This window comes from Chiloscyllium plagiosum, unplaced genomic scaffold (genome assembly GCF_037043375.1).
Source record: "Chiloscyllium plagiosum isolate Xiang-an unplaced genomic scaffold, Cpla_swu_hap1 HiC_scaffold_25, whole genome shotgun sequence".
Taxonomy (NCBI): Eukaryota; Metazoa; Chordata; class Chondrichthyes; order Orectolobiformes; family Hemiscylliidae; genus Chiloscyllium; species Chiloscyllium plagiosum.
This window is the reverse complement of record NW_028270163.1, coordinates 21,401,827-21,429,485: the sequence shown is the minus strand read 5'-3', so window position 1 is coordinate 21,429,485 and position 27,659 is coordinate 21,401,827. Positions and strand designations below refer to the sequence as shown.

At 39.5% G+C, this 27,659-nt stretch overlaps 1 protein-coding gene and 1 long non-coding RNA gene across 3 annotated transcripts in view; one reads left to right on the top strand and one right to left on the bottom strand.

Moving 5' to 3' along the window:
* Positions 1–23,256, top strand: part of LOC148145297 (uncharacterized) — a 46,771-nt gene extending 23,515 nt beyond the window's left edge. Inside the window, exons 2-3 of one of the 2 annotated variants that reach the window (XR_015761394.1) lie at positions 19,884–19,946; positions 21,951–23,256. This is a non-coding gene — a long non-coding RNA (uncharacterized LOC148145297). The remainder of the gene's footprint in view (positions 1–19,883; positions 19,947–21,950) is intronic. The other variant, XR_015761393.1, reaches the window with a different exon arrangement.
* Positions 1–27,659, bottom strand: part of cox10 (cytochrome c oxidase assembly factor heme A:farnesyltransferase COX10) — a 144,024-nt gene that overhangs the window by 49,451 nt on the left and 66,914 nt on the right. The window lies entirely within an intron of this gene.

Genomic DNA, 27,659 nt, shown 5'->3' with positions numbered 1-27,659 from the left:
AAAATAGCTAACTCAGGCTTTATAACTGTTGGAAAGTCTGTTGAAATAAAATACTTCAAGCATCAGTTTGCTCTCTCTCCTTTCTTCATGTACAGTTTACCTCTTTGAGCCAGTTCCAGAGTTATCAGAAGTTAATACGATATGGCAGATACTGACACAAATTGTCAGCACAATCCAACATATTGCAAAGGCACCAAACCAGTGCTGGTCAAATGCTGTACCCAATATTTGAGAAGTCTTACACAAACTCCTCAGTGTTCGCAAAAGTCAAGAAATATTCCTGTTCTTAAAGTTATTACCAAGTAATTAGGATAAGTCAAAAAGGGTAGTACATCTATCCTTATATTTATATGGATTAACAGTTCCAATCCAATATTCTTATACAATCTAATGTTATGTGGTATCAAATATCTTGTTCATCCTTGGAGTTGAGAATAACCACGTTCTTTATTTGGTGCCTTTGGTAGGGGCTTTTGCAGATAAGATGATTGCTGAGGCTGATTTATGCCCAGGTTGTTCTACTGCAAACAGAATAGAATACTATAGAAGTGTTCTATAAAGGTTTGCCTGGAATTTCTCACCCTTGCATTTTCATTTTGGCCTATGTTTTTGCTTTTGACAGAGGCCGCAGCATTCTGATTTGATTGTGTCAGGTGTAGGGATCCTGAATGGGCTTCTCCCAGTATTCGAGGTTGGTATCAGAATGCCTAAATGACGCCTCATGCTTTCTTTCAACACTATTAGAGACTACTTCAGATTCAAGGTCTCCATGGAAGATTTGTTTTAGTGACTGTGTATTAGGCACTGTGCCTATATGAGAAACCAATTCAGCTAACGCAGTCTCAATGTGTTTTGGATGAGTGTCATGTCAGATTGTGTGCATGCTTCAGCACCTGGTATTCCATCTGATTTTCAGAAGCTTCGAAAGGCAGCTTCAGTGAAAATGGTTGAGCTTCATGATATGACTTTTGTACACAGGTTTTGCAGGCATTAGCTGCAAGCTGCAGTGGGACAACAGTGCTGACATCTGATTTCCCGATCGTGTGGTCTGACCTTGGCTTTGCCTCCCGTGTGAATAAATGATACTACCAGCAGAGTAATAAGGCTGCATGCGGGATCTTGCCCAGGGCCCATCTGCTCCCCTCTGCTTTCCTTCTACTTTTTACTTTTGCTTCTGCTCTTTTCCTTTCACTTTATTTTCCTTTGCTGTTGGATTTTTCTTCTTCATTTCTGTGGTAGGTTCGTTGGCAGCACCAGGGCAGCAGTGAGTGTGAGCTGCATGCAGAATAGCAGACGTGGCTAACTCCATCAATAGGATGCTGGTGGCAGTGAGTGTGACCTCTTGCCATTTGGAGCTTGTGGCAGCAGCAGTGAGGTTGGTCGCCTGGCATTTGGTGTTGACAGCAGCAGTAGTGAGGTTGGTCGCCTGGCATTTGAGGCAGCAAAGTTTTTCCAGCAATTGGGAATGGCAGCACTGGTGGTAGCAGACTATTCAAGATGGCACCGGCAAGGCAACCTCTGCAGTTGAAGCAGAACTTGTGGCCGGGCAGCAGCCTGACCAGGCAGTGACGCTAGGGACAACTGGTTGCAGGTTGAATGTGGGTTCAGCGGTGTCAGTGAAGTGGGCCCAATGGGGAAGGGATGACACCTAAAGTGGGGTGACTCCAAATTGGTGGGTCCAACACAGGCAGTGGTGAGGCGGTAGAGGTTTCCCTTGACGCTAGGTGGTGGCACGGCCAGGTTCAGAAAGACTGATATTGTGAGCTTTGTACTTCTTTACTTTCCTAACTTATTCCTATGATCTATAATGCTGGACTATTTATTTCTTTACTTCCAATTTTTTTTGTTTCTTAAGAATTTGATCTTAAGGATCTGTACCTATAATGCAGCGACTGTAAACTTTTCACTGTACTCATTTCAGAACATGGGTCAATAGATGCTAAATCAATTAAATTAAATTCAGACACACCTGCATTATTGAGCATAACCGTGGGACTAATCCCCTATCTTCATCATCAACAATAGCAGCAGTATACACCACTGACAAGACTCACTGCACAACTCATCAACTCTCCTTTGTAAGTACCTTCCAAAGCCATGACCACTACCAAGTAGGGCAGTAGCTGCATGGGATCACTAGCAACTGCAAGTTCCGATTCAAGCCACACACATTCCTGACAGAGAATTATCTCTCTGTTCCCTCACTGATGTTGGGTCCTGGAATTCCCTTCCAAACAGAATTGTGGGTACACTTACACCCCAAGGTTTGCAGTAGTTCATGGTGACTCACTTCCAAATTCTCAAAGGCAATTCAGGAACACCAATAAATGCTGACCTAGCCAGCAACACCCAGGAAAGAATGAAAAAAAAGCAGGAGAAATTAACATTTTAGAAGTATCAGTTTCCACATTTGGATTTCAACGAGAAAATAACTATACCTTATTATATTACATGTAATTAATTTTGGGCTAACTACTGACTAGTTTTGGCCAACTGTGTGGCAGACCACATGTATCAAGTTGTTCCCTGCCCTTGGCAGATGTTCTTCTGTAAAAAGTGAGACATGAAGAGTGGAAAATGAGGACGTATTAATTCAGCAGTAAGCAAATTGCAGAAGGCTTCACAGTCTCAAACCATTAATGCACATAAATAGGCCAAATTGTCTGCTCTAAACATTTCAGGTAATTCCTGCACACCAGGACTTCAAAACATTGTGCATTTATTTAAATTTACAATGAACAGGTTCACACAATTTAAATTATCTGCCCTGGAAACTTCCATTTGCTGCTCAAGGGTTCAGTGATGTCTCAATTTTTTCATGATCTGCAGACATGTAGCAATGGCCACTGCATGTCAGTTCATGCAAATTAAAATAATTTGTTTTATTTATTTTGTTTATTACTGTGAGAAGCAAGAAAATTCATAAAGTCAGTTCTGGAGTATTAGTGAGACAGAATAGAATGGTAAATGTTTGAGGAAATATCCTGGATTAGGCACACAATATTGAGAATTTCTCAATGACTTGCCCCCTCTGTCATTGCTAATTATTATGGGAACCATTTAACTATATCACTGCTACCCAGGATACTACAAAATGGTTTCAATTTATTTTGTGCGCTATGCCTCAGCCGTGATTCTGATTAATGAAAACTTTCACTATTGCAGAATGAGTCCCGCAGAAGAAATGCAGCTTTAGCAAATGACTGCATCACTTAAGCATTCATCACCTTTCCCATAAATAGATGAAGCACAGATGAAGTTTGGAAGGTACAGGCTGAAAAGGCTCTAAAGGAGCAATTTTAAAGCTTTTTTCCCCAAAGATAACCTGTCCACATCAAAAACAAGACATGCCACTGCTCAATGTAATCAATGTATATGGAGCTCTTTCAAAACTGTTCCCTTAAAAGGGGACTGAATAAAACACTTGAACTGCCACACAAATAGGCCATATTGCCAAACAAACATTAATAGCTGTCCAGCTAGCTAAAACATCCATTTTGACAAGTTACCATTTTCCACTAGAGTGGCTGTTAATTCAGCCTCAGATAGAGAATGTACATGCAATTGGGCACTATAGCTAAAGTCCAAAGTATGCATGCTGAGCAATATAATGAAAATGAAGACATCATAAAAGCATTTTATAAATTCTATCTCCGATTATGTTTATGAAGCGGAAGAAATAAATTGAGGGAAAAATATTATGTCAACAACTTTCCACTACCCTGACTTTGTATATCCAATTTGAATCTTTTTATGCAAAAGGATCATACAGAAGAGTGTGAATGATTTCTTAAATAAAGAATCTTGAATTTAATGTATATTAGCTAATCTTGGATTTTGATGTGATCTTGACAAATTTTAAATTTTTGATTAAACATTTGCAGTCTGACTGAAGGGCTGTCTGTTGCTATCATTTAACTTTTTTTTATAAGCAGAATTCTATGCAAAACATTAGCTCCCCATTTATTTAAGTACATAACTTGCAATTTTAGAACTTGGTCAAAAAGTGTGGCACTGGAAAAGCACAGCAGGTGAAGCATCATCTGAGGAGCAGGACAGTTGACGTTTTGGGCATAAGTCCTTCATCAGAAATGGGGGAGGGGGGAAGAAGGAGGTAGCGAGAGCGAGAAAAGAGGTGCTGAGAGATAGACAAGAGAGTGGGGCTTGGGAGAAGGAAGGTGGGAAGAGGATAGGTGGATGTAAGTGGAGGGTGATTGTGATCGATCGGTGGGGAGGGTGGAGTGGATAGGTGTGAAGGTAAGATGGACAGGTAGGATAGCTCAAGAGGGTGGTGCTGAGTGCCAGTCTCAAAGTGGAAGATGGGACGCTTCAAACACATGGCATCAACGTCGACTTCAATAGTTTCCAAATATCCCCTCTTCCAACCTTATCCCAGATCTAACCCTCCAACTCAGCACCGCCCTCTTGAACTGTCCTATCTGTCCACCTTCCTTCCCACCTATCCACTTCATCCTCCCCACCTGCATCTACCTATTGCCTTCTCAGCTACCTTCCCCCCAGCCCCAACGCAACCCCACCCTCCTATTTATCTCTCAGCCCCTCTTTCCCTCCCATATTCCTGATGAAGGGCTTATGCTCGACATGTTGACTCTCCTGCTCCTTGGATATTGCTTCACCAGCTGTGCTCTTCCATCACCAGACTTTTCGACTCTGACTCTCCAGCATCTGCAGTCATCACTTTCTCTCAGTTTTAGAACGTAGAATAGGCCCTTTAGCCCATCACGTCTGTACTGATCATGATACAATTCTAAACTAATCCCAACTGCCTGCATGTGGTCCGTATCCCTCTATTCTTTGCCTGTTCATGTGTCTCAGTGCCTCTTAAACTTTGTTCATGTTTCTGCTTCTATCACGTCTCCTGGTAGTATGTTCCAGCCACCTACCACCACTTGTGTAAAAACTTCCCACACCCATCTCCTTTAAATTTTCCCACTCTCACCTTAAACCTACGCTCCTGAGAACTGGACATTTCCACTCTGGGAAAGAGACTCTGAATATCCACTCTATCCATGCCTCTCATAATTTTACATACTTCAATCAAGTAGGCCCTCAGCTTTTGATGTTCTAGTTAAAACAGTCCAAGTTTGTCAAAACAAAAACAGAAATTGCTGGGAAAGCACAGCAGGTCTGGCAGCATTTGTGGACAGAAATCAGTGTTAACGTTTCACGTCAAGTGACCCTGTTTCAGACCCCTTCCAGCTATTTCTGATTTACAGCCTCTGCAGCTCTTTTGGCTTTTACCACGTTTGTCCAAACTCTTCATACAGCTAATGCACTCTAATCCACGCAATCCTGGTAAACCTATTTTGTATCCTGGCCAAAATATCCATTTTCTTGACATAGTGCTAGGACCAGAACACCAACACAGTTCCCAGCACTGATCCTTGTGGAACACCACTGATCACAGGCCTCCAGTCACGGTCAAGCTAATTATGCATCCAACTTGCCAACGCACCATGGGTTCCATGTGAATCAATTTTCTGGACCAGTCTACCATGAGGTACCTTGCTGGGAAGGGAATTAGTAACCAAAGTCCATGTAAACACCATCCACTGCCCTAACCTCAATCATCTTCGTCATTTCTTCAAAAAATTTAAATCAAGCTTGAGAGACAAGACCTCCCCTGCATAAAACCATGGTGACTATCCATAATAGGTCCATTTTTGTCTGAATGCAAGTAAATCCTGTCCTTAAGAATGTTCTACGATAATTTCCCTGATGTTAGTCTCATTGGCCTATAATTTCCTGGATTATCCCTGGTGTCTTTCTCAAATGAAGAAACAACATTGGCTATTCCCCAGTCTTCTGGGATCTTGCCTGTGACAGAAGTGGATACAAAAGTCTCTGCTGAGGCCCACAAATTAAAAATGCATTTTGAGTCACTTAACGCATCCTAAATCAGAAAGGCACAAACATATATTTGTAGAAACATGCTGCTTCACTAATGCATGAAATCAATCACTTGTCTTAAATAGGCAAATAGCTCAGTGGTGTGGATTCCAACCCTGAAGCAGTAGGTCTGTTAACATCACAACCCATGAAGAGCCAACTCCACAGAGAAACAGATTTGGTAATTTAAAATGTAATATACCAACAACCTATTATATCCTGTTACTCAAGTTTCTCTGTCAGCACAGCAAAATATCATGATGTGAGCCTTGCTGGGCACTGATGTCATCCATTATTGGTAAAAAGAATAACACTCATTTGACGTACTTCACAAGAATTAGTGCTGCCAAATTCAAGGGTTTTTTAAAATAAATTTTGTTTGGATTGGCATTTCAATTAAATTCTTATTTAAAAAAAAACAACAGTTCGGTAGTTCTACTACATTTGTTAATCTTTCGTTTACAAATTCAGCCAAAACTGAGAAGAAAATGTTTACAACATTGACAATTGCGTCATTTAAACAGCTAACAATGCATTTAGTGTGTGAAGTAAATGTGAAAATAATACAGTAATGGGAACTTTCATGCAGATTCTTTTTTTTGACAAAGTGATTATTAATCTTTAGTATGGGCAAAGGATACAGTACATGAAGTTTGTGAGGGTCACTCAAGACTAGCGTGAGATTTGAATGAAACTGTACGCAACACAACCATAAGGAGTACTATTTTGGATGAGATTAAATTTATGGATGATAAAAGGTATGATATTGGGAAGGACAAAAGAGTTATCAGGAATGACAAAAAGTGAAGCTGAGGGAAGAGTTAAAGAGGAGCAGAAGTAAAAGATGTTTTAAAGGTATATTATGTGATCAGTAGCAATCAATACACATTAAAATAAGATGTGTGTGTTGGGGAAGGAATTCAGTTAGTGCCGAGAGACAGAGTTTATGATTGGCTTGAAAATTATGACTTTAATTGGTCTGATGTTTAACTGAGGGAATTCCAATATTTTCAAGAAGAGAAGTCAGACAAACAATTAACAATACAGATATGATTGGGGAGAATGAAAAAGGTAACAGAGGGGCAGAGGCTGGCTTCCATCAACATATATGCAAAGTTGGTCCTAATATAGGCAGATGATGTGGCAAATGAAAATTTATAAATTATATTTATCACATGCAAAATAAAAAGCCATGCAAAAACCTTGCAGGGATTGAAAGAGAAGTGATTGCTGAAGATACTCTTGTGGTACTGTTAGAGATAAGAAGGAGAGAGAGTGTGGCCACTCCCACCAAACCGATCTGCACAGTTCTCCAATGTCTACATGATGAAGTCAATTGCATTGGCATGCAATCACCATACTCGGACCTTGAGAGCGACTGTGCAGCTTAGAGGGAACATTGCTCAATAACAAATGAATGATGATACGGTTGATATGTTAGTAACTGCATGTCATGGACAATTAATGGACGATGACTACTGTTATAGCTACAGTAATTATTGACTTTGACTACAGCCATTTTGGTAAGCAAGGAAGCTGCTTGAAGGCAGTTAGACAGGACGTAGTTGGAAAGATGAACAAAATTGCAAGGCCACACCTTCAAGGATTTTGAACAGCTAACAAAATTTGGACAAATAGATGCAGTTAGTAGAGTCAAAAAAGCTTGAGGTGGTATCTGTAGAGTGGGTTAATTTTGTGAGGGAAGACAAAATCCAGGGGAACCAAAGCAAATACAGTCCTGCACATCCATTACACATTTAAATTGAATTCTTCAATGAAAGTGATCGAATGAATCTGTACTGGACCATTTAGGAGTTCCTTTTGGTGTCGCATTGACAAAAACACAAAGCTTTATGCTACATATTGTCAGCTATTTTCCAAACTGATCAAATATTATTTAATGAGATTAAACTCTGTTATATTGTGAATATGCATAATGGATTACAATTTTATTGGGTTGATTCCAATCAATGGTACTGACTTCAACTAATTGTCTGACCAAGGTATGAGGCCCTTCAATTGAATAACTTCTTCTGACAGCATAACTTTCTCATGAGGTGCATCAAGTGTCACAAGTTATCTTCCAAATCAATTTACCATGAGCAACCCCACAGGTGCTGCACTGCATTAGTTGATATTTTCAGAATTGTTCATCTATCCCCAATCTTAACATTTCCTGGTAAGGCCGTGTCATGCCTCAAGTTTTGTGACTTTGCTCAAGTTTATCAAAGAGTGTAACACAGTTTCAGCCCTGAAATCCCACTCGCAGGCTATCCCTTTTAGTGCAGTCATCCACAACTAGAAAGTTAAGTCCTGCTGCTTGAAGCTAGTACATATAGTTTTATTTTCCCAACATAAGTCAGCTGTTAGGGCAACTTTTTGCATAAAATTTTATTAACAATGGAAATTAGAAAACATTTGCCTTCAGTGAAATGAAATAAATGTGTTTGTCGTTCTAACTGGAGTTGGGAGGTCGTGTTGTGGTTGCACAGGACATTGATGAAGCAACTTCTGGGATAGGGTTCAGAAGAGATTTACCAGGGCGCTGCCAGGAATGGAAGGTTTGAGTTATCAAGAAAGGCTGAATGGGTTGTAACTTCTTTCACTGGAACATAGGAGGTTGAGAGGTAACCTTACAGAGATTGATAAAGATGGGTATAAATGGGGCTAATGGTCGGTGTCTTTTCCGTAGGATTGTGGTATATTTCAAGTTGAGAGGAAAGAGACTTAAAAAAAAATGCGGGGCAAATTTTGTTTTCCATACACAGGATGGTTCGCGTGTGGAATGAACTTCCTGAGGAAATGGTGCATATGGGCACTTACAACATTTAAAAGATATTTAGATAAGTGCATGATTCAGAAAGGTTTGGATGGATATGGGCCAGATTGGGCATGGACTGGTTGGTTTGAAGGGTCTGTTCCTGTGCTGTATGACACTATCATCTTTCTAACTATGTAGCTGCAACACACTTTTCTGGATCCCCTATTCTTGAACATCCATTCTTCCTCTTTAAAAGCTAGACAGAATTGACTACTTTACCATGATTTTGTTTCCATGTTTCTCGGACTTCTACTAGGGGTTCATCTACAATCCAAACCAGTGTTGCCTATTTGCTTACACATCCATTCATCCCAGCACATATTGGCTGAAAGAAAATTACACGTGGATTTAAATGTTAACTATTCAGTTAATGCCGAAGTCTTCAATTAATTCTTTCCCCAGATATTTAGATACGCACACTGATAAAACAGATTCCACAAGTGCAATTTATACAAGCATTCTCCTTTACTTAAGTAAAACAAAGAATTGCAGATGCTGGAGATCTGAAACACATATGAATTAAAATTGCTGGGGAAACTCAGCAGGTCTGGCAGTATGTGGAGACAAAAGAGTTAACATTAACAGCATTCCGTTCTGAAGAAGGGTCACTGGGTTCGAACTGTTAATGTTGACTCTCCATTATTTCACTGCTTTTGGAAATTAAAGCATAATAAAATATTTTAAAACACTTATGCCGTATCAGGAAGCAGTCAAAGAAATGGATCTTAACATTGATCTCAGTGCCCAAATAAACAGCTGACTTAAAAACGCAAGCACCAATTCTTCTGCAAGACTCCATGTAATTGTTAATGTTTCTAAAGCGATGTTTATGCTTCTTAATTCAAGAATCAACTATTACAGTCCTTTCTAGAAAATCTCACGACACTAGCATTTTAAGAGTGATTTTAAAAATCTTTGAAAAACAATTGCATTGCAGTGTCACAACATATCTTATTCATGATAATCTACCACAGGATCTCATTGATTAGTTTTAAACAGAAGTGAAACCCAATTAGCAATTTGCATGCAATTAGCATATGTTTAACAAAATCGTTGTCCTTCCCAACAAACACATTTATATTGATTTCTAGATGGGGTTGCAAATATTGGAGGTGTGACAAATGAGATTTAGTAACTGATGCACGGAATTGTTAAAACTGGTACAACACACCGGTTGCCACTCAAACATATGGCAAATGATGCATGAAGAAATTGCCCTTGACCAATACATTAGCACCATCATACAATAGATTAATTATGTATTCAAAATGTGTTTGGAGATTGCATTTAATATGATTAGTGAAGCTGTCAGAATTACTCAAAGTTGACCTGCGCTTTTAAAATTGCTGCAAATTGTCTATATACAGATTAACTTCCTCGCACAAAAGTGACATACAAAAATAACCATAACATGGACAATAAAAACAGTAACATGACATTTCATTTGAGAGCAAAAGTAGGGAGGAAAGATCTAAAGAGAAAGGTCAGCCAATAATTGAAGGAATAGGTTGACATTTTGTCTCTGCCTTTGTCTGTGACTACAAGGACAGACAAATCAGAATATAATCTTCTGTGTGTTTTAATAGCAGTACTGTTCTATGTTGTTTTATCTGGAGGCACTCCTTTAGAACAGGTTGAAGCACCCTTATGCAGGTAGATGCTCTTTCTCAGAAAATCAAGTTTGATGTGTCGTTTCCCTTTGGGGGAAAGACAAATAGACACTTCCTATGGGGAAGAGGAAATAATCTAACAACAGAATACTTTGAATATAACTACAGTTTATCACCATGAATTGTAAATTTGTTTGTGTTACTAAATCTGCACAGTTTTATCAAACGTCAGTCCTTAGAGGCAAAGATAAATTGACAAATAAATGCTACACAGCCTGAGAAATGAGTCTGAGATTAAATTCCAAGCCCACAGTAATACTGTGCATTCCAGTTAAAAAGGCAGTGTTATCGGAGGGTTTCAAGTCAATTAGATTTAAAATCAGTTACACTACATATATTGTGGGAAATGCGTTGCTGTTCTTTAGAATCCTATTATTACACAGCATTTCTTAGAACTGTACAAATCTTGTCAGAACAAGCACCTTTGCTGAGAAATATTATGACATTTTTTAAGACCAAAACTATCATTTTTAGCCCCAGAATAAATCTTTAACCTCATAATTGACTCTAATCCCCTTCTCAACCACAACCTCAGACTGATTGCAACCTCAACTTTTTGCAATTGGATCCTGAGCGCAGTTTCTGGTCAGGTATCCTCTGCATCACAAAGCTTAATTCCACCTCAATATCATCTGGTTCTGTCCTCACTTTAACTCATTTGTTACCAAAATCTTCACACATCTTTGTCAGCCTCAAAATCTCTGATGCCGTCCTGATTAGGTCACCCAAAACTTTGTATTGTTTAATCCATCCTGCACCAATCTTTTCTCGAGCATATCTGCTGACCCAACTGATCAGCATTCTGTTGCCTCAATGTCTTGAATTTAATATTCTTTTGTTTGTTTTTAAATTCCTTCATGCCAATTGGATAAATACTTGAAAATGAAAAGGTTACAAGGATTATAGGGCAAGTACAGGGGACTGAGACCAGCTGGATTGCTTTGAATGACCTAGTATAAATTAAACGGGATGAAAATCTTCCTTCTGAGTCATACTATTTTAAAATAAAAATCTGGTCAATGCAGTTTGTAATTTTATTTTGCAAAGGAAGGAGAACAAAATATTTCAAGTGGACATCTACACTAAAGAAAAACAAAAGGACAAGACTCAGCAAATGTTTGCTCTATGTTCTTTTTTTAATTTGCTGCAGCTTTATGCAGACTGAGTCTGACAGCATCGGAGATGAATTAAGTAATGCTTGGTTTAATCCATTAAATAAACTGCAGATTCTCCTGCCAACTCTCTTATCTGCCTCTTCACATCTATTCTTGAGGTGCTTCATCATCAGACGTTAACTTGAAATGTTTGGGTGCTTCATCAAATAGGTCAGACCCTGAAAGGGACTATACTCAATTCCAACTGAAACACTTCAGCATAAATATTGACATATTTACACCCTGATCATTAGCCTTGCGAACTGCCCTTGATTTCTTTACAATTCCAGTATCCCATTAACTGAGTGAACACACAGATGACTTAAGAGCAATTGAGATTTAACAATGCAAATATATTAACTCAAATTGCTCTCATGAGGACTTTATTGTTACAAACTTCCAAAATACTCTGTGTTATAAACTATGAGGACTCTCAAATTTAAGTGCAACCTGCAAAACATAATACAATGAATCATTTTTTAGTATTAAAATAACTCAGTTGGAGACTTACCATACATAAAGGGTACAAAGATCATCTTAGATTACACTGCTGACATCAATGATTAAACCAAAAACAATAATTTGTTTCAAACCAATTATCTGTTGTAAAGCAAAATTTAATCTGAAAGAAACGAAAGTGGCAAAGACTTGGTAAATATCCTACAAAATAGTGTTAAATTGGTAATTATGGAGTTTGCAAATTATAATTCTACATTATACACTGGTGTTTAAAGACTGCAATGATTCTGCTAATACTGATGAGCAGCTAAACTGGAGTAATTTGATTTGGGTAACTTTAAACGTTACATGCATGACACGTCATTTTTTTTTTAAGATAAGCTTCTTTATATTGCGAAGCTGAATGAAGAGACAGGACTACAGAACCAGCAGTAATATATGGAGCAAAATACATATCAATATGTTCATTGGTGTCATAAGCCAGACTGTTGACTGCTATGTGTCTCCACCTTTTTCTGTTCACTGCTCCCCTTACATACTCCATGTAAATCATCTGCATTCATTTTACTATTTTTGTCATTTTTCTTTGACATTTTGCATTGATATTTCTTTGTAATAATTATCTCTACCATCTGATCCAGCACGTGACCAAAGTATTGGGTTTTTCTCTCCTTAGTATTGCTTACTAAAGTTCCTCTTTGCTCTAACCAGTTCTAGCATTTCTTTCTGAGCCTTCTGCTATGTCGGATATTTGGAAAGAAACAGGGCGTTGGTTAGTTCTGTTGGCTGAATGGCTGGTTAATGAAGCAGAGTGATTGCAACATCTTGAGTTCAATTACCACACCAGCTGAGGCATAAAGAAGATCCTGCCTTCTCGACATTGTTTTTCGCCTGACACATGGTAATCCTCAGGTTAAACTCACCATCAGTCTTCTCTCTCTAATGAGAAAACAGTTCTATGGAGGCTTTACTTATGTTTTGAGCAAACTCCCACATAGCCACATCTCAAATGTTTATCAAGTCTCTTTGTTGTCCATGCCTGTGATGCATATAACATTGATGACAAAATATCTCAGCTTCATCTCTTAAGATCCATGTTCAGTTTACTTGATAATATCACATGCTTCATTTTGATAAAACTGTCACTATCTCAGTTTGCCTTCAGATCGCACAACCTTTTCACTTGTTCCATGTCTTTCATTTACCAATTTTTACTTCTGGGTTCCTCTATTTGTCACCATTGTCTTTGCCATATTTATTCTTCCACAGTCCTTGCTTTCACCTTATTTACAATTTCTTGCAGTGCCTCTTCTGACTCTATAATCAGTGCAGTATCATCTGTTCATCTCAAGTCATTGATGTTCAACCTCCAAAGTTAGATAGATCTGATAGATCTTCTATTCCTCTAAGAGATGGCAGTATCCCTTTACCAAGTCACTTTTAATTCACATGTGCAAAGTCTTTGACACTGATCCAATTCCCTTAGAGGCAGTTCTCAGAGTGCCAGGATGTCTGGTACTCCTGTTCTTATCTCTCAGCCAGGACTCCATGATTGATCCAGACTAAAAGCCCCAATCAGGGAACTCATTCTATAATGTCTATCTGGTTGACCTCATTACATTCACTGCATCCCTCTCCCTCAAATCCAAGGACACAGGCCAGTTCATTTTTTTGTAGCTTCTACTGGGGTATTTTAGCACCGGGTCAGGTTCCTCAGACTCCGCCTTGGATCCAGGGAGGGTATAACACACAGTAGCTCGTCCTTTCCTTCCGGAGCATCCTGGAAGAAATTCCCTCTTTTCTTCAGGCAGCAAAGACTTCAAGGCAGTGACATCCATTGTGTCCATCTCAGATTCTGAGGTCTCTTCAATGGAGCAGGAAAACACACGTGTACTGCCAGCCTTTTCGATTGTTCAGAGGAGCCGGGCATGTTTTGCTCCCGGCCCATTTGCGAGTTTGCAGCTGTCAAATGGTCCAAATACTTGTTCTACCCTATCGCACCTACCCGAATTTTATACGTCACTGGACCTGACCTCACGCAATCGTGCCTCTTACAAATGCAGGACCACTCCTGTGGTTCCTACAACCTTACCCCTAAAGTAAACTGTGTCACTCAGTTAGTGGAGTCTTGCGTCCGGCAATGGCATTCCTGATGCAATTTGCCCCTTTCCCAAATCCCATAGGTCTGGTAGAATCAGATTTAACCTGGTGCAGAGTATTTTCCCCATCAGTAACTCTGCTGGAGTTGTGACAATAAACAATAGATAATAGGTGCAGGAGTAGGTCATTCGGCCCTTCGAGCCAGCACCACCATCCAGTATGATCATGGCTGATCATCCACTATCAGTATCCTGTTCTTGCCTTATCCCCATAACCCTTGATTCCACTATCTTTAAGAGTTCTATTAATCTCTTTCTTGAAAATATCCAGGTAGACTTGGCCTCCACTGCCTTCTGGGGCAGAGCATTCCATACATCCACCACTCTCTTGGTGAAGAGGTTTCTCCTCAACCCTGTTCTAAATGGCCTACTCCTTATTTTTAAAACTGTGTCCTCTGGTTCTGGACTCACACATCAACGGAAACACACTTCCTGCCTCCAGAGTGCCCAATCCTTTAATAATCTTATACGTCTCAATCAGATCCCCTCTCAACCTTCTAAACTCAAGTGTGTACAAGCTCAGTCACTCCAATCTTTCAACATATGATAGTCCCGCTATTTCGGGAATTGACCTAGTGAACCTATGCCGCACTCCCTCAATAGTCAGAATATCCTTCCTCAAATTTGGAGACCAAAACTGCACACAATACTCCAATTGCGGTCTCACCAGGTCCCTGTACAGCTGCAGAAGGACCTCTTTGCTCCTATACTCAATTCCTCTTGTTTTGAAGGTCAGCATGCCATTAGCTTTCTTCATTGCCTGCTGTACCTGCATGCTTGCTTTCATTGACTGATGTACAAGAACACCTTGATCTCATTGTATGTTCCCTTTACCTAACTTGACTCCATTTAGATAGTAATCTGCCTTCCTTTTCTTGCCACCAAAGTGGATAACCACACATTTATCCACATTAAACTGCATCTGCCATCATTCATCCACTCACCTAGCCTGTCCAAGTCACTCTGCATTCTCATAATATCCTCCTCACATTTCACCCTGCCACCCAGCTTTGCGTCATTAGCAAATTTGCTAATATTAGTTTTAATGCCTTCATCTATACTATTAACGTATATTGTGAACAGCGGCAGTCCAAGCCTTGTGGTACCCCACTGGTCACCGCCTGCCATTCCAAAAGGGACCCGTTTATCACTACTCTTCGCTTCCTGTCAGCCGGCCAATTTTCAATCCAAGTCAGTATTTTGCCCCCAATACCATGTATCCTAATTTTGCTCACTAATCTCCTATATGGGACTTTAGCAAAGGCTTTCTGAAAGTCCAGGTACACTATGTCCATTGTCTCTCCCTTGTCCATCTTCATAGTTACATCCTCAAAAAATTCCAGAAGATTAGACAAGCACAATTTCACCTTTGTAAATCCATGCTGACTCTGATATCCTGTTACTGCTATCCAAATGAGTCGTAACTTTATCTTTTATAATTGACTCCGGCATCTTTCCAACCACTGACATCAGACTAACTGGCCTATAATTCCCTGTTTCCTCTCTCCCTCCCTTCTTGAAAAGTGGGACAACATTAGCCACCCTCCAATCCGCAGGAACTGATCCTGAATCAATAGAACATTGGAAAATGATTACCAATACGTCCACTATTTCTAGAGCCACGTCCTTAAGTACCCTGGGGTGCAGACCATCAAGTCCCGGGGACTTACCAGCCTTCAGACCTAACAGTCGATCCAACATCATTTCCTGCCTAATATGAATTCCCTTCAGTTCATCCATTACCCTAGGTCCTTCAGCCACTATTACATCTGGGAGATTGCATGCATCTTCCCCAGTGAAGACAGATCCAAAGTACCTATTCAACTCTTCTGCCATTTCCTTGTTCCCCATAATAAATTCACCCGTTTCTGTCTTCAAGGGCCCAATTTTAGTCTTAACCTTTTTTTTTACTTTTCACATACCTAAAAAAGCTTTCACTATCCTCCTTTATGTTTTTGGTCAGTTTGTCTTCATACCTCAATTTTTTCTCCACGAATTGCTTTTTTAAGTTATCCTCTGTTGATCTTTAAAAGTTTACCAGTCCTCTGGCTTCCCGCTCATCTTTGCTACGTTATACTTCTTCTCTTTTATCTTTATACGGTCCTTAATCTCCCTCGCCAGCCATGGCCGCCCCTGTCTCTCCTTAGGATCTTTCTTCCTCTTTGAAATGATCTAATCGTGCATATTCTGCATTATATCCAGAAATACCTGCCACTGTTGCTCCACTGCCATCCCTGCTAGGGTAATGAACCATTGAACTTTGGCCAGCTCCTCTCTCATAGCTCCATAGTTCCCTTTGATCAACTGCAAATACTGACACTTCCGATTCTCCCTTCTCCTTTTCAAATTGCAGATTAAAAATTATCATATTATGGTCACTACCTCCTAATGGCTCCTTTATTTCGAAGTCCCTGATCAAATCCAGTTTGTTGCACAACACCAGATCCAGAATTGGCTTCTCCCTGGTTGGCTCCAGTACAAGCTGTTCTAAGAATCCATCTCGGAGGCACTCCACAAACTCTCTTTCTTGGGGTCCAGTACCATCCTGATTCTTCCAGTCTACCTGCATCTTGCAATCCCCCATAAAAACTGCAGTAATACTTTTGCGACGGGCCAATTTCAATTCCTCATTCAACTTACACCCTACATCCAGACTACTGTTTGGGAACCTGTAGATAGCTCCCATTAGGGTCTTTCTACCCTTAGAATTTCTCAGCTCTATCCATACTGACTACATTTCCTGATTCTACGCTCCCCCCCCTCGCAAGGGACTGAATATCATTCCTCACCAACAGGGTCACCCCACCCCCTCTGCCCGTAGCCGCACATTGGGTGGTCCTATAATCAAATAGGAACTGGGACAGTTTGGTATCTAGTGACGTTGTCGGCTGTTTCTTTAAGCCTGCCTTCAAAGTTTGACTGCTCTTTCTGCCAGACCATTGGAGGATGGATGGAATAGGCTTTCCTTACCTGTTGAAAGCCACTCAACTTTAGGAAATAGCTATCTCAGTTTTGCCAGGACTGGATGCAAATTGTATTCTTAATCTGTAAAGGCTTCCTGATATAGGTTCTCAGCCTAGACGAGGTCTTGCACAAATCTAAGGGCTGGAGTCTAGAGCAAATTTTGTTAAAGACTGGTTCTGTGATCACTGAAATGGCTGTGCTGGTATCAGCCTCCATTAGAACTGGGTGACCATTTACTTGTAATCAGAAATTTATTTTGATTGGTTCTGATTTGGATGTTGCTAAACAATTTAACTGTTCCAAATCCAACCTAGGTTGACTTCCTAGAGTGCACACTCTCTGGGATACAGGTCTATGAGTTCTCTTGTTCAACTTAGGTAGAGTGGGACTCTTTTGCTTTTTCAAGTCCACATACTGACAGCAACTAGAATGGTTTGCTAGCCCAGATCCTGGAGAAAATTCTAACCATTTGGATGAGGCTTAGTTTTGTTTTGGCGTTGTACTGTGGGCTGACCTAGAGTCCTTCTGTTCTGGATAGGTCCTGAGTGAGGCAATGCAATTACCTTCGCTTATAGTGGTGATCCCCAAGCTCAGTCGATTGGGAAGGGTGTCCACATCCTTCAGAATACCCTGTGACTCATAGGCTTAATTTGCCGCACTTTCCCATGATAAAGCCAGCTACGGTTCCTGTTTGATGTTCAGTTGGGCTTCAGCTAGGAGGCACCTTTGCATGGGTACATCACTAATCCCACATACCAAATGGTCTCTCAGTATCTCATTAAACCAAAGTTACATGTCTCTGCCAGTCTTAACCCAGTCAAAAATCCAGATATGGATTCCACTGGTTCTCGAATTGCTGAGTAAAAATGATAAATCTCACAACTAGAAGAGACTTGGGATTGTAATATTCCTTAACAAAATCAGTCAAACCTTGAAAGATGTTAGAATCTGTTTCCTCAGGGAAAGTTAACCTCCTAATAAGTGAAAAAACTGCAGATCCACGAACTGTCAGGAGAATTATTCATTGCTTTTCATCTGTCCCAATGTCATTTGCCTGAAAAAAAGGCATTCTTTCCATATACTGGGCCCAGTCTTTGACAGCAAGATCAAAAGAGTCAACCTTCCCAAATTATGGCATGATGCCTGAAATGCTTAACCCCAACTCAAAGACAACTGGGGTGAGCAAACTTCTTCAGAAGCATGCTTTACTCCCATTGACACTAAAACAATTCCAGATGCCAGTATCCTGCCAACAAGGCACCATTTATTTTTACATGTAAAATCCTTGACACTGATCCAGCTCCCTCAGACTCAGCTCTCAAGTGTCAGGTTGTCTGACATTCCTGTTTTTAACCTGTCAGTGAGGGGGTCCCCAACTAGACCAGATTAACAGGCACAATCAGGGAACTCATATTCTATGAGGTAGATCTGGCTTTTGCCAATATTTACTGGCATACAAATGTTATTTCAGTGGAATTCTCAAAAATACAGCTATGATTGGACAAAACTCAGATTTTCTTGACCAGAGAATATAGGATAATCAACTGTGCAGATTGTGTCTGCTGGAATCATCAGGTTTGAAACAGGTGCTGTTTTTAAACCAGCAAAAGTAGGATAATAATGTCATGTTATTCTGACTTTCAAAGGAAGGTGTTTAATCTTAAGTGGCTAGGATAACATTTATTCTTAGTTTACACTATTCAAACAGACAAACTGGTCATTTATTTAATTCATGTTTACAGGTGTGAATGTGCAAATTGCTTGCCATACTTGCATTATAGCAATGAGTACAGTTTTAAAGTACTTCATTGGTTGTAAAATGTTTTTAAATGTCTGAAGGTGCAGTAGGTTTTGGAGACATCATACTTGCCTGTCAATTATCAAAAACTTGAAATTGTTTGTATTCTTCAATCTGTTACTATTACTTAACTGCTGCTTGGGGATGTTTCAGCTGATGTTATAACATCAGATCTGTAGGTATATGGCAAGATCTGTAGTTATGCAACCTGGATACTTTTAAGACCTTTGACAGAAAATTGTACCATCTTACAAGGTTTCAGTTTGATTTTTCACCTGGGAATGAACTAACAGGACAAAATAAAAATGAAAAGATCCCTTTAACTTGGACAATAAAAATGATGGGTAAAGTAATATGAGCTAAGAAATTGAGTAACTTTATGCTGCCTTGCTTTCATTAGCAAGGGTTGTCACAATAAGATGAAAAACAGATGTGTTCAATTTCCAGTTATGTGAAAAGTAAACTCACTGATCAATGAACAATTAATGCTTAAACTGAATTTGATGGAAAAGTATTGAAACCTGTGAACAGTTTATAGAAAGATGCTCCATTAAATATATTTGTTCTCTTTTAAATTGTAGCTATTCTTTGTTTAATACACCTAACATGCTCCTAAAGTACAGTATGCTAAATTAAAATAACTTTTCTATAAAAAAAAGCTTAGAGAGAGATTGGGTTGCATTCCTAACCTTGGATCCTAAACTTGTTTTCTGGAATAGAATATGCTAAGTACAATAAATACCTTTTATTCATATGTACCTCACATGCATGATACTGTATCTAGACCTGGAACACATTAATTCTAAAGAGTTTGGAAGAAGCTTAATTGTAGAATGTCAGAAATACAGCATGGACTACCTACATGTATATTGATAGAAACAAGTGTCTTGGAAGAGAATCTGTCATATTCTAAAATAGGATTTTTTTTTGACTGCCCACATCGAACAGCAAGAAAAGCAAAGGTGTGCAACTCCCTCACCACTACTGCAGATTCTGGAACAACACTATCAGGCCAGTAAACCCATTAATCACATTTCAGCTCCTAATTAACTGTGCACTGAGGGTTAATTCACACAGCTTGGCTGACACTCATAGTGGATGTGGTAATGTTCAATGAATAACGGTATGCTTCTTGATGCATGACTTAACCAATGAACTTTTTGATAAATGTGCACAAATCACACTAAATCTAAAATTGAAGCCAGATCAGCAGTGTCAGAAAGATCTCATTTTAATGCCACTGGAAGATGAATGTGGTTGAAACTAGGAATATCTGTATTGTATGGTCCTCAATGAAGATGACATGAAACAAAAGCTGAGATGGTCAACCCTATAAACTAGCTCATTAGGAATTGCCCCCTACAGGATTGAATAAACAGGAAGGAGAAAGTGAGGTTTGCAGATGCTGGAGATCAGAGCAGGAAATGTGTTGCTGGAAAAACGCAGCAGGTCAGGCAGCATCCAGGGAACAGGAGAATCGACTTTTCGGGCATAAGCCCTTCTTCAGGATAAAACAGGAAGACAAGCAACACTTTAAATACAGCAAGACTCCATTTCAAACACAACACTAGATAAGTTCGTAACTTGAAAATTCCAAAGACTTTAAATCTCAGAACATACAAAATACACCTTCTAAACAAATCTATTTTTAAGCAGTATATCATTCACTAATGTTTGCACAACAGGTAAAAGCAATTATTAGCAAGCCATGGCACAATCAAAGAGTTCAGAATGATGCCAACTGCTATTGTCACAAATGAAGAATTTTTTTGCAACTTAGCTTTTGGCCATATAAACAAATTATCCTAAACCTGGATCCTATTGATGTGGAACCAAGAATTCAAGCCAAGAAACTGGACATGGTTAATACTGAAACATTGCTCCTGCCAACCAACACAATATGTGCTATATATTCTTTTATGAAAAGTGTACTGTTGCACGACTAACAAACCAGACTTCCTTTTCCAACATAAAATACATACCATCGCCTTATATTACTCGACATCAAACTAGAAATCATTTCCACTATAAATATCTCACACCAACATCTGCTTCTTCACTTTCTGGTACTGAATTCTATTATGTGACTGCATTTAACTCATAGCCTATTTAAACACAACAACTAAAATAATTAAAATTATTGTTCTGCAATTAATTTCTGCGAAGGTATATTGTTCAGCTGAAATTATCTTTTAAATTTATTGCCAGCTACTTCGAGAAGGCTTGACATTCGACTTCTTGCTAAGGAGACAAATATTTTTCATTAGCCCACACAAGCTAAGTCATTCTAAATCTTCAAATAAAACCATTAGAAAGCCTTTTGAAACTTACCATTGTTACCGAACAAATTAAAGTTCTTAGCTTCTACACCCAATGTCAGCCAATGTCGTAAGTGCTCTCCATTCTGCAGTACGACATGAACGTGGCTCGTAAATGGTAGTATTCAAGAGTGAAATATAAAACTACTTGAACGTGAACAATGCAATAACTATTTCTGACCATTGTTTTCCAAAGCAAACCTTTTGTTTCAGATTGTTTTATGAGTTCCTCCCCTCCCCCAAGTGCATGTGCTCACAACATAACTCTCAGTTCCATCCAGCAACAGCCTCAACTTGCATTCATTTGTGCAGTGAAATGCACGTCAGTATTTTGCATACTTATTAATTAAACAGGCGCAGGATTGTACCCTTTGGGGTAGAACCCTACATCAGGGTCAAATAGTGGTCAACCCTTGTAAATGTGTTACCAGCATTTTCTCCAAATTGGCTGATTAGAAGGGCATAACTGTCTGCCACCTGTAGTACTGGTTCACCACCTGTAGTCCAGGCAGATGGTCGCGTCGCTGATGCTTTAATAGGCATTTACCTATTTCAGCTGGCTACCTGACACTTGTGGGTGAGTAATGCTATAACACTCACCCCCCCTCCATGAAACTGATCCAAGGTGGGATGGTGCTGTCACACCAGCAATGCAACTGACCCCCATGTGTAACCCAAGCTAAAAATTCTATCTTAGGATTTCAGAAATGTACATGGGCATGCTTTAATTAATAAGCATTTTCTGCACAACTGCTCTGCTCAGGACCGTAAGAAACTACAGGAGTTGTGCACAGCCGAGACCATCACAGAAGCCTAACTTCCATCCATGGATTCCATTTACATGGCTTGCAACTGCGGAAAGGCTGACAACATCAAAGACCCATTACACCCTGGTAATGATCTCCTACAACCTCTTCCATCAGACAGAAGATACAGAAGCCTGGACAGACACACCAGCAATTTCAGGAATACCTTCTCCCCGGTTGTTATTAGACTGATGAGTGGACTCACTAGCCTCAAATAATGTTGATCTTGCTAATGTTGATCTCGCCTAGCGCAATGTAACCGATATGCCTCTGTCTAAGTCTTTTTACAGCCTCTGATCTGTACATCCTTGCTTACTGTGATCTGCCTGTACTGCTCATAAAGAAAGCTTTTTACTGTACTTCAGTATGTGTGACAATAAATCAATAAAAAAACTTCATTGGTAGATCAGATATGAATTTTCCACATAAAAACCTTTCCAAGTGTACAGGCTTCTTCTCTGCCATATCCACCACTCTAACTGTATATCAATTACAGATAATTATATATAAGTAGAGGGTATTTCACATGAGCACATAATCATTGGGATGGTGGGGGGTGAGTTCGGAGTTGCATGTTTCGAATGTTTAACTTTGTAAATAGAAGTATGGTTAAGTTAAGATTTGTTGCAGTAATATATTTTAGTAATTGCTTTTCTGGAATCGAACACTGCAAGGACCCGAATTAAATACTAATAAGATTAAAAATAATAATGATGCAGTTTGGATAAACATGGAAATGAATTTTTTTTCAATTGAACAGTTCCTTATAATTGCACTTGTTAAGTATGTTTACTTTTTATCTCTTTCTAAGCTATCTTTTTTGAGGTCAGAGTTCAGGAGACTCAGGAAGTGAACTAATTCCCTGAACCTAACAGCAGATTTGGAGATGCAAGTCTTCAACAAATACATAGAGATTTCTGGGATGAGCACGGAGATCTAGTTTATCGATACCAGTTCCTGAAATGTAGTATGATATCCATTTTAATAAAAAAAAATAACAGCACCAATTCTACAGTGTTTTCTTAAATAAAAATCTTGCCTGCATATATCTTTAAAACGTTGAAAAGTGTTTCAATGAAATGTTGGAAGAACAAAGGAGAATGCAAGAGGAATGATTGGAAAGTTTAACTGAAGTTGGATTTTAAGGAGAATCTTCAAGATGAAGTGAAGAAGCAGAGTGCAGGGAAGCATTTTGTAGATATTAAAGCCAAGGCAAATAACGATACTGTCCATATTATTCAATAAACAATAACCTTTTTATGCTAACTGCAATGAGAAGGAACAAACTTGCAATCAAGTCTTTCAAAGTCTCCAAATGTCTCAGTTCTGAGTAGTCATTGAAATGATTTATTAACTATAGTCATTGTTGTAAAGTAGGAAAACAGTTCCATTTTAAAATGGAACAAACGGTGAGATCCATTCTACAAAGGTAATTAGAAAGGCAAAAGAAATCAAAACATAATGTGAGAATGTTAAAATTAACAGTAACAGAATCATAGAGACACAGCACAGAAACAGACCCTTCAGTCCAACTCAGCCATGCCGACCAGATATCTTAAATTAATCGAGTCCCATTTGGCAGCATTTGGCCCATATCTCTCTAATCCTTTCCTATTCATATGCCCATCCAGATGCCTTTTAAATGTTATAATTATACCAGCCATCACCACTTCCTCTGGCAGCTTATTCCAAACATGCTTAAAATGTTGTTCATTATATCATTTAAATCTTTCCCCTCTCACCTATGCCCTTTAGTTCTGGACTCCCCTATCCTGGGAAAAAGACCTTGGCTATTAACCTTATTCATGCCCCTCATGATTTAAAAATGTCTAAGGCAACCCTTAGTCTCTGACCCTCCAGGGAAAATAGCCCCAGCATACTCAGTCTCTCTCTATAGCTCCAACTCTCCAACCCTAACAATATCCTTGTAAATTTTTTCTGAACCTTCTCAAGTTGAACGTCTTTCCTATAGCAGAGAGACCAAAACTGAATGCAGTATTCCAAAAGTGGCCTAATCGATGTCTTGTGCAGCTGCAATATGACATCCCATCTCCTCAATGCACTAACTAATAAAGGGAAGTGCATCAAATACCTTCTTCACGACCCTATCTACCTGTGACTCTATCTTCAAGGAACTTTAAACTTGCACCCTAAGATCTCTTTGATTGGCAACTCTCTCGAGGACTCTATAATTAAGTGTGTAAGTCCTGCCCTGCTTTGCCTTACCAAAATGTGACACCTCAAATCTATCTAAATTAAACTCCCCATCTGATCAAGGTACTCTTCACTGTCCATTTCACTACCATAGAGTCATGGAGTAATACAGCACAGAAACAAATCCTTCATTCTAACCAGTCCATGCTGACGATAAACCCAAACTAAACTAGTCCCACCTGCCCCATACCACTCCAAACATTTCCTATTAATGTACTTAGCTACATGTTCTTTAATGTTTCAACTGTGGTCTCATCCACTTCTTATTCTTCACGAACCACTGTAAAACAAATTGCCTCTCGATCCTTTTCTGCATAAAAATATGCTCCCAGTCTTGAAATCCCACCATTCCTCCCCCCCCCCGCCCCTTTCCTCCTATATTCACATCCAAATCATTTATATGAATGACAAAAAGCAGTGGACCCAGCACTATTCCTTGCAATACACCGCTGGTCACAGGCCTCCAGTCCAAAAAAACAACCCTCCACCACCACCCTCTCTTTCCTATCTTCAAGCCAATTTTGTATCCAAAAATTTAGGTCTCCTTGGATTCTATGTGATCTAACTTTGCTAAGCAGTCTACCATGAGGAACCCCGTCCATATAGACAACATCTACCATGCTTCCTTCAATCTTCTTTGTTGTCTCTTCAAAAATCTCAATCAAGTTGGCGAGACACGATTTCCCACGAACAAAGCTATATTTGGTTAACCCTAATCAGTCGTTTGCCTTTCCAAATACATATAGATCCTTTCCCCCAGAATCCCCACCACCACTGAGGGGCTCACTGGTCTATAGTTCCCTGGCTTTTCCTTACCATCTTTCTTAAAAAATGGCACCACAATAGCCATCCTCCAGTCTTCCAGCACCTGACCCGTGGCTAGCTATGATACAAATATCTCAGCAAGGGACCCAGAAATCACTTCCCTCGCTTCCCACAAAGTTCTGGAATGTGAAGGGCAAGGCTAGTAGGTGTGAGGAATGCTGGATGACTAGAGAAATTGAGGCTCTGTTCAAGAAAAAGGGGGCATATGGTAGATATAGACAGCTGGAATTGAGTGAATGCCTCAAGGAGTATAAAGGCAGTATAAGCATACTCGAGGGAAATCAGGTGGCAAAAAAGGAAGTGAGATAGCTTTGGAAAACAGGATTGAGGGAATCCAAAGAAATTCAACTAATACATTCAGGGCAAAACAGTACCTAGGGAGACAATCAGGCCTTAATGATCGAAAAGACTATTTATGTGTGGAACCATAGGAGATAGGTAAGATACTAAACGAGTATATCGTGTCAGTATTTACTGTAAAGAAGGACATGGAAGCTAAAGAACATGGAGAAATAAACAGTGATATCTTGAAACGTGTCCATGTTATCTTCAAAGAAGAAATGGGCTGAGGACAGTTAAGGTACAGTTCCACAAAAGGGAAAGGTAAGACAAAAAATGAAGAACACCCTGGCTAAAAGAAAAGTGATTAAGCTTAGGAAAAAAGTTTGTACAGGACAGTATGAAACTCAGTTACTGGAAATATTTAAAACTGATAATAAGCAAGTATTGAATAGGCTTCTGTTATTTAAAAGCTGATAAGGCACCAGACCTGGTAAGGAACTTCCAATGACATTGAAACGGAAAGTGAAAATAATAATTTGTCCATTTTTCCGAGGTTCAGGGATAATTTCAGAGAACTGAGAATTGCAACTGGAATTACAGAACCATAGAGTCCCTACAGTGTGGAAGTAAGCTATTCAGCCCATTGAATTCACACCAACCGCCCCCCCCGAAAAGCATCCCACCTAGACACCCCGTCCTACCCTATCCCTGTAACCCTGAATTTCCCATGGCCAATCCACCAAGGCTGCACATCCCTGGATCCTAAGGACAATTTGGCCTGGCCAATCCACCTAATCTGCACACCTTTGGACTCTGGGAAGAAAGTGGAGCACCCAGAGGAAACCCATGCAGGCACAGGGAGAACGTGCAAACTCCACACACTGAGTTGCCCAAGGGTGGAAATGAACCTGGGTCGCTGGTGCTGTCGGTCGAGTGTGTGTTTCTGGAAAAGCACAGCAGGTCAGGTAGCATCCGAGGAGCAGGTAAATCGACGTTTCATAAGCCACTCATCAGGAACAAGGTTAGTGAGACAGCAGTGCTCACCACTGAGCCACAAGGTTGAACACAAGCACATAAGCACAACAATTACAGAGCAGTCAGTTTAACTTCAGTGCCAAGAAAGCTTCTTGTAGCAATTATTTGGGATAGAATTAATACTCACATGCGAAAATATGGGTTAATTACAAACAGCAAAATGGATCTCTTATGGAAAAATCATGTTTAGCAAACTTCAAGTTTTTTGGAGGTAAAAGAGAGTATTGATGAGTGCTTTGACGTGCTGCACTTGGACTTTCAAAGGTGCTCATTGCAGTGACATGCAACAGTCTTGATTGAAAAGTACTAGCTTGTGGAATTAACAGGACAGTAACAACATGGATACAAAAGGGGATAAGGGATATAATGAGTTAAGTGAAAATGTTTTAGGCTGGTGGAAGGTTTGTAGTGAAATTCCCCAGGGTTAGCTTTGAAATTGTTGCCTGTACCTGTGTTTTTGTTTTGCTGCTGTTTACCTATTATTTACTTATCAATGCTACTTAACTATGTGATCTGCCTGTATTGCTCTCAAGACAAAGCTTTTCACTGTACCTTGGTACACGTGGCAATAAATTCAGTTCAATTCAATTCAATTCACACCAGTTGTCTAGATTTTGGTGTGCAGAGGACAATTTTCAAGTTTACAGAAGATATAAAGCTTGGAAGCATGATGAAATGTAAGGAGGACAGTGTAAAATTATAGATGGACATCGAAAAGATACTGGAGTGCCAGAGAGGTGACAATGACATTCCGTGTGGAGAAGCAGTGGGTTATACATTTTGTTAAAAATATGGAGATGCAGAATAACCTAAAAATAGTTACATAAAAGTTCTGCAGGACCAGAGACACCTGAGCGCATACTTGCATTAATCTTTAAAGGTAGGGAAGGGAGAATGAACACTTAATAGATGATACAGTATCCAAGGCTTTATGAATATAACCATAAAATACAGAAGCAAGCTGATCTTGTATAACACTAACAAAACCTCAATTGAATGTTATGTTCAGTTCTGAGAATCACATATTAGGAAGACTGCAAATGCACTGGAAAGAATGCAGAGAGGTTTACAAAAATGGTCCCAGATAGGCAAAAAATGGGCCTCGACAGAGTACATAAGGAGTAACTATTCCATCTTATAAAAGGATTGTGAACAAGAAGGCACAGATATTTTGCAAAAGACTTTTCCACATACCATATAGTGCTGGAAGTGTGGTGGAGGCAGGATAAATTGAGGCATTCAAA